The sequence below is a fragment of the Meriones unguiculatus genome, chromosome 21, assembly GCF_030254825.1.
Source record: "Meriones unguiculatus strain TT.TT164.6M chromosome 21, Bangor_MerUng_6.1, whole genome shotgun sequence".
NCBI classification, from domain to species: domain Eukaryota; kingdom Metazoa; phylum Chordata; class Mammalia; order Rodentia; family Muridae; genus Meriones; species Meriones unguiculatus.
The window spans coordinates 33,117,700-33,126,241 of record NC_083368.1 but is presented as its reverse complement, the minus strand read 5'-3'; positions in this window follow the sequence as shown (position 1 = coordinate 33,126,241).

Here is an 8,542-nt window from a genome sequence, read left to right as displayed (position 1 = left end):
GAAAAATGCCCACCAAGAATTTCTTGTAACATTTCAGATTGTTTTTTTTCTTTCTTAACTTTTATTATTTTTACAGTTTATTCACTTTGTATCCCAATTGTAGCCCCCTTACTCATCTCTTACCAGCCCCACCCTCCCTCTTCCTCCCACTCTCTTCCTCCCATCCCCCTCCCCTAGTCCACTGAAAAGGGGGTGATCTTATTCCCTACTATCCGATCCTGTTCTATCAAATCTCACCAGGACTGCCTGGATCCTCTTCCTCTGTTGCCTGGTAAGGCTACCCTGGCAGGGGGAAGTGATTCAAGAGTAGGAAATTGAGTTCTTGTTAGAGACTGTCTCTTCTCCTCTTACTAGGGGAACTCACATAAAGACTGATCTACTTAGGGGCTACATCTGAACGGTCTAGGTCCTCTCCATGCATGGTCCTTGGTTGATGCATCAGTCACTGCAGGTCCCCCTGGGCCCAAATTTGTTGGCTTTGTTGGTCTCCTTGTGGAGCCCTAGTCCCCTCCAAGTCCTTCTATCCCCCCACTCTTCCGTAAGACTCCCTGCACTCTGCCCAAAGTTTGGCTGTGAATCTCTGTATCTACATCAAAGCCCTGCTGGGTGGAGTCTTTCAGAGGACATCTATCACAGGCTCCTGTCCGGTTCCCTCTCTTCTACAGCTTCTGGTGTCTATCCTGTTTTCTCTTCTGAACGACATTTAAGCATTCTCTCTAGGGTCCTCCTTATTGTTTAGCTTCTTTAGGTCTGCAGATTTTAGTATGGTTATTCTATATTATATGGCTAATATCCACTTATGAGTATATACCATGCATGTCTTTCTGCTTTTGGGCTACCTCACTCATGATGATCTTTTCTAGTTCCATCCATTTGCCTGCAAATTTCTGGATTTCCTTGTTTTTAATAGCTGAGTAGTATTCCATTCTGTAAATGTACCACAATTTCTGTATTCATTCCTCAGTTGAGGGACATCTGGGTTGTTTCCAGATTCTGGCTATTATGAATAAAGCTGCTACAAACATGGTTGAGCAAATGTCCTTGTTGGGTACTTGAGCATCTTTTGGATATATGCCTAGGAGCAGTATAGCAGGATCTTGAGGAAGAGCTATTCCTAATTGTCTGAGAAAGTGCCAGATTGATTTCCAGAATGGTTGTACAAGTTTACATCAAGGGAGGAGGGTTCCCCTTTCTCCACATCCTCTCTAACATGTGCTGTCACTTGAGTTTTTGATCTTAGCCATTTTGATGGGTGTTAAGGTGAAATCTCAGGGTCATTTGATTTGCATCTCTCTGATGGCTAAGGACACTGAGCATTTCTTTAAGTGTTTCTCTGCCATTCGATATTCCTCTGTTGAGAATTCTCTGTTTCTCTCTGTACTCCATTTTTAAATTGGATTATTTGGTATATAGCTGCTTAATTTCTTGAGTTCTTTATATATTCTCCATATTAGCCAAATAAAGGCCTTAATGTAGCCAACAAAAATAATGCTCAAATTACATTGTGAGTCTTCTATCTGTTGATATGTCAACATTTCTGAGTATTCTGGTGAAGGTGTAGTCTGAGTTGGCAGCCTATGAGTTCACAATTCTGGTTCTATGTCAGGTGTTATCAGATAACAAAGATGCCAAGATTCAATTCAAAGATGCCAAGAGTCCAGATGTTGCCAAGAACGGGAAAGGTAGAGGCCATTAACTATTGCAATGCTCTGAACATGTAATTTGACTTTATTACTTTGCATGTCCTGAAACCCTTGCATTAAAGTTATTTTTATAAAACAAGTATTGCAATCAGATTTGGGGGCTACAGAAATCAGCATTGGAAATATACAATAACCTTACGCCTACACCCATGGACACAAGAGGATAACTGAAAATGAGTTGTAATGCTTTGACATTGGCTTAAACAACAACCTTGCCAAAGTAGGCCCTTAGAAGAAAGATGAGAAAGTTACTAATCTCATGGCCACTTGCTGTCAGAGTGGGCTTGGTGCCAAAACCATGCAGAACATTTTGAGTGCAAAATTCTATTGCCAGTGGGCTTTGTGTAGCAATGCCACAACTCATCCCTTCATTAAATGTTGAGAAGAAATGATAGAAAAGTCCCCGTCCTTGGCAAAAATATTTTTAAAAAATCCTCTTTAATAGAGAAGTTATTATTAATCAACAGCATCTTCAGAAAATGTTTTCAGAGACAAAAAATTACCAGAATGGAAGTATAAATGCTGGCCATGGGAATGGTTGTAATCCTACCACCTCAGAGGCTGGAGGACGATTGCAAGTTTGAAGGTGTCTTGCACTCATAGCCAGAACCTATTTCAAAACAACAGCACTGAGGCAGACAAGCTTAGAAATAGCTCAGCAACCTGGGATTTCACTTGGCTTGGGCTATCCACACAATCCCCTCCCAGCAACTTGCCTAGCAACCTGGAACTTTCACCTGCTTTGAGTTTTACCCCACTTCAATCAATTGAACATAGCACTCTGCCCCTAGCAAAGCAATTGGTAACCCTCCTTTTTTGGCTCTTTCCTAATCTAGGATAAGTGGGAGCATAGCGGAGAACTAGAAGTTTGGGTTAATCAGCTAAATGAGTTTTGGAGGCATGTGCAGTTTGGCCAACTTTATCATCTGAACTTTTTTTTTTCCTGTTGTTTTTGAGACAGTGTTTCTCTACATAACTCTGGCTGTCCTGGAACTTACTATGTAAACTCAGGATCACAGAGATTCTCCTGCCTCTGACTCATTTGAGTGCTGGGATTAAAGGTGTGTGCCACCATGCCCAGCTCTGAACTTTCAGGGAGAAAAATAAAACAAAACAATACAACAGCAAACAAAAAAACACCTACTCACCACCTTATGCCTATGAATATTTGGGGCACATTTTATTAAAATTAAATATATCATGAAAAGAGCATGTACATAGGAAAAAGCTTACATAATCCAAGCATGTCAGTCAAAATAGAGAGGGACACAATTACACCAAACTCCTCCTAGACACCATGGGAGTCCCTGGGCTATATCCAGAGGCCCCTAAATAAACTCAAGATTTGAGTTGTGCTGTCACTTTGTTTTTGAGTAAAATTCTCCAGGTAACAGGCCCTAAGCATAGAGGGCTTGTAGACAGGGCAGTAACACTAAAGAGATGGACCCCTGAAAACAGCAGTTTCACATTGTTTTCAGTTCTCTGCCAGAAAGGAGCTCTGATCTCTCCTTCTACACAAGCACCTGCCTAGAAGCTATATGTCACCATGGGAACCCAACCCCCTGTCCAGATGTTAGCCTTTCTGGTGAACATAGCACTGAAATTTGATCTCTAGATTTCCATGACAAAATGGGTTATATAGCCATGTCCCAATTTGAGCCCATCTCCTAAATGACTTTAGGGTTACCTTTTCAGGGGGAGGAATATTACAGTGAAGAATGGAACCTACCTCTGGGAACTATCTCAGGAGTTCAGCCAGTTGGGCAGATCTTATCAGCTTGCCAAGGGACCAACCCCCAAGAAGACAGGTCTATCTACAATATGCTGAAGAGGTAGAGGAAATACTGCCACTTTAATGAGTTAATGTATTTTTCCTTCCCAGAAGTCCCATTCTCCACTGTGGTAGTTTACTAACTTACAGAAGCCATGAAGCTTTCTAAGTCTGTCTGCTTTTCTGAGGAACTTCTCTCTCTCTGTGTTCTAAGCATGTTTTCCCCAACATTTTGGAGTTTCTCACTCTTTCTCTAAAACTCCACTTTCTGCCTCAAGGCTGCTTATAGGTTGCATGGCTGACCTCCACACCTGGTTCAACTCAAATGGTTTTTTTTTGTTGTTGTTGTTTCGGTTTTTTTTTGTTTGTTTTGTTTTGTTTTTTTCTTTCCCTGCTCCATCCTCCTCTGGGAAGCCAAAAAGATTTACAGGTTGCCTGTCCCAGGGTTTTTCTTTTAAACTCTAACAAAATTGCCCTTGGGATTCTTTTGAGTCCATTCTTAAGTTCTTTAATTGATGAAACTAACCCCACTTTTCTCCTCCCCAAAAGGCGACCAAGATTTCTCCAGAAACATTCTGGTTCCTGATAAACCAGTCTGTCTCCATCTTGGCCTTGAAAGCTCTCCTACAGTAAAAACTAACTAGCTTTATTCTTTAAGATTAAATCGGTTTATCAAGGAGTAGGTGGTTATGCCCCATATGTAACCTTTACTACACATGGTTCTGTACTGCCTGTTCCAGAAAACAGCAACCATGCCTTTGTTTCAAGAGGCTGTTATGGGGAGCTGGAGAGATGTCTCAGTGGTTGACAGCACTAACTGCTCGTCCAGAGGACCTGGATTTAATTCCCAGCATGTACATGGCAGCTCTCAACTGTCTGTAACTCCAAGATCTGATACCCGTAGACATATCTGCAGGCAAAACACCAATGCACATAAAATAAAAATAATTTTATTTTTTAAAAAAGAGGCTGTTATGATCACCAGATGTTATGACCACCCATCACCAGCTTGTTATGACTACCTGTTGTTATAACTACCTTGTTATGACCATTGTTGTAATATATGAGGAATTGCATGCCACGCAACAGGACTGGTACAAAGAGGTTTATTTGGGAGAGAACCATGAGGGCAGAGAAAGAGACAAAGAGAAAGATAAACAGACAGACCAAGAGAAACAGAGATGGGGAGACAGAACAAGACTGAGAATAAAAGCATGCAAGAGGTGACAGGCAGATTCTTTATACTGGTGGTGCACCTCGTGATAGCCATAGCTGATGACGTTAGATGTTGCCAGGATCCTGAGAGGCAGGCTAGTGGGAATGCCTGTATGCTAACAACCACCTTTTAACCATGTCTGTTTCAGGAGGTGGTTAGACCAACTTGTTATGGTTATATTCTTCTGTGACCCCTGCTTATTTGCCTGCCAAATCCCTAATCTGGAAACTCCCTACTCCTGAGCTATGAAAACCTTATTTTCCCCATGTCCAGTGCCGATCTCTTGAACCTTGCCATAGTGGGGAGACAGACTGTGTACACAAATAAAAAAGCTTGCTTTAATTAATTTGGCTGTAGTTTGGATCAGTGATCTTTCTCCTCCAATCTATGGGATTAACATTTCTACTTGTATTCTTTTTATGGTATTTGCTTTAGGCATAGGCATATTTCACTTCAAGATTGAGATGTTGAAATAAGAGTAGAGAAATGTAACTACCATGCCTGGCTAGAACTAGCAGATTCTAAATATACTTGTGTCTCTTTCTTTGGCTTTGAGATTACTGAAACAATGGATCCCCATAAACTGTGATTTCCCCTGTGACTCTCAAGCTGGGAGGACAAGATGAGGCCCTGGAGGCAACTGGTTGAGAAACTGGTTTGCCAGTGAAACTGGTTTGCCACTTGTCAAAACATGCAGGAGAGACTGGAGCTGAGAAAATGATGGGAGATTGCTTATTTATGGCTCTTCTTGACATATGCTTACAACTAAAACCATGCTAGAATCTGGAAGGTGGACTGGGGATCGCTGTATCTCTTTGTCTTTTTAGTCAAAGTTGTTTCACTGAGTAAACCTTTTCTGCTTTTCAGACAGACAGACAAGACACACACACACAAAGTTGGATATGGTAGTCCATGCCTGTACCCTCAGCATCAGACCCAGCTTTGCATGTGTGTGTGTGTGTATGTGTGTATGAAACAAGTTAGGCCTGTCTAAAAGTCTTTATACAATTTCTATCACTAATATTGAATATAATGTAAAGAAATCATGGCAAGTTGTCAAAAATAATGGTGGAGACTGGAGAACCAGAACTTCATTCTCCAGCTGTGTAACAAGTTCAAGGTCAGCCTAGACTACATGAAACTATGTCTCAGGAAAATAAAGGCACAGGGCAGGGTTCTAAAGGTGTAGGGCAGGGGAGTGGGGTCCATAGAAGCTAGCTTCTGCTAAGTTTAAGAGTTTATTTGAGCAAAGAATGACTTATGAACCTGGGAGCTCTCAGAATCTCTTCTGGTCATTGCAACAACAGGAGATATATATGATAGACAGACAACAAAAATAAATGTATACAATAAAGTATATAAAGTTCACCATCTCAACACACTTGCTGTTTCTAGTTCATAAGTTCTGTGTTTTGTTTTACTATTTATGTTAGGGCTTCAGTTTTGCTTGCACAGGAATTGAAAGGACACGGACCGCTATAGGCTAATGCATCACAGTCAAAACTTTATAGAACGATTTTCCCTCTGTTCAGTATCTCATAAGATATGCCATCAATGCCGCTCCCTCTGCCATCTTAGCAGGCTCATGCTTGCCTCATGGTAAAAGAAGTCAAAACTCTGGCTCACTTAAACCCTTTTGTTTATTGTTTATCTTGGTTTTGTCCCTCTAGTCCCAGACTATCTGGCATTCTATTGATGGTTGCAAACCAATATTTCAGAGCCTTAAGAAAACGTAACACACCAGCAAAATTACAAAGGAGACTATTGGGAAGATGATGTCTGGTGACCTGGAGTTAGTACCACGGCCAAAGCCCCCACAAACCACCTCAATTGAACTTAAGTTAATGGCTAGGGCAAACTGTAAGTGGTGACTCCAGAAGGCAGTAAGTCAAGACATTTTCTAGATTTGAAACCCAAACATTTTCCTACTTTTGAGTTTCTTTGTCTCTGGTTATGTATCACAGTCTTGTTGACTCATTTGAGCTTTTTTATTATCATATGCTGGTTATACATAATAATGGGTTCCAGCCTGGCATCTTCATATATACATACTTACATATATACAAATACTTTGAGCATAGTCACCTTCCATTACCCTATTGTTTTTGACAACGTGCCACGATTTCTTTACATCATACCAATGTTACTAATGTAAATTGTGTAAAGACTTAGATGGGCTTGTTTTACATTTTTATTTCCAGCTCTGAGGTTACAAGAGTGCATTACAAGTGACTTTTGTGTGTAAACATTGTATGTGCATTGAAACTGTTAGTACTATGAGAAGACATCCTTTGAGATCTTGGCTTTGGGCCAAGTGGTAATCTGTAATTCATAGCAGTTTTTGTTTAGTTTAGTTAACTTGGTTGTCATGGTATTTCAGATTGCAGTTACAGAGCTAATTACCAATCATAGTGATGTGCATTTTTATAATTCATTTTTGACAGGGTATTTGACATGAGTCTATGTAGTCTTGCCTGTCCTTGAACTCACTATGTAGACTAGGCTGGCTTCAAACTCACTGAGATCCACCTTCCTTTGTCTCCTGAGTGTTTGGGATTACACACTATATTTCACTTTTGACTAATGATTGCTTAGTGCAGCTGTCATGCCTATACCTGAAAGTCTGTGATTGCAAATATGTAATTACTGCCTATTTTATTTTATAAGTATATGAAGTATTGCCATAATTATGGATGATCCTCAAATAAATCCTCCTTAACAAGTAAGTTTTAAAAATTGGGCTGGGTGTGGTGGCACAGACCTTTAATCCCAGGACTCCAGAGGCAGAGGCAGAGGCAGGTGGATCTCTGTGAGCATGAGGTCAGCCTGGTCTACACAGAGTTCCAGGTCTGCCAGAGCTGTATCTCACAAAAGATTAACAACATACCTTTTATAACATTTTTTTTCCTCTGAACTCTGTTTAAGGATTTTGATCTTTTAGGATTTCTACATTTGAGATTTATGGTGTTCAAAGTTGTGTCTTTGGGGGTGTGAGAGCTAAAGTTAAGCTGTAAGTCTCATTTGTCCAAGGACAGACAACTTCCTGGAATGCTGGGGACTCTTGTTTGTTTGTAAGACAGACGACAAGTCACATATCTTCTTTTCAGTAAACAAGGTTGGTTGCCCCAGATGCACAGGATGTGCTTGACCATATGTAGTCAGGATGTATGCTTGTCCCCACTGGACCAAGGCAGGAAGTAGCTTAACTTTGTGGGTTGGCCTTTATAGGCACCTGGCCAACACAGCTTGTGGCCATTCTCTGGGAATCCGGGGTATGGATCTTAGCCAGTGGCTACCCTCCTGGCCAGTATTAAATAAAGCTTACTTTAATTGGATAACTGTGGAACTGGTCTTTCTCCTTGCAAATTTCAGGTTTAAGAGCCTGAACTCACTCCAATAAATCAAGAAGTTGCACACAAGACAGGCCCGGGAATAGGGTGACCAAAGATTGATTCTGTTGTAGTAACACAGATCAGAAATTATGAGGCTCTTCCCTTGAGCAGTGGCAATAAAATATGGAGTATTACAAGATCTTGTTACTGATAAGAGAGAGGAGGAAACTGGAATACAGTGGTAACCTTGGTACATAGGCACTACAGGCAGGCTGTTTGGTAGAGGCGTGGGAAGAGATGAGTTTAGTCGCTGGCTTTACTGACCCGCTGAGATAAATTGTGAGCTCTGTAGGCAGAATTATCTAGAAGGCAGCTGGATGGTCTTACTCATTCTATCACCTTCAAGCTTAGCCTAAACCTAGGTCTTAACCCTGGTTGAATAAGTAACTGTAGCGGGTTATTTATTATTTGTCTCTTATGTTAAAGATCTGGATGATCTGGACCTCATATTAAAGATCTG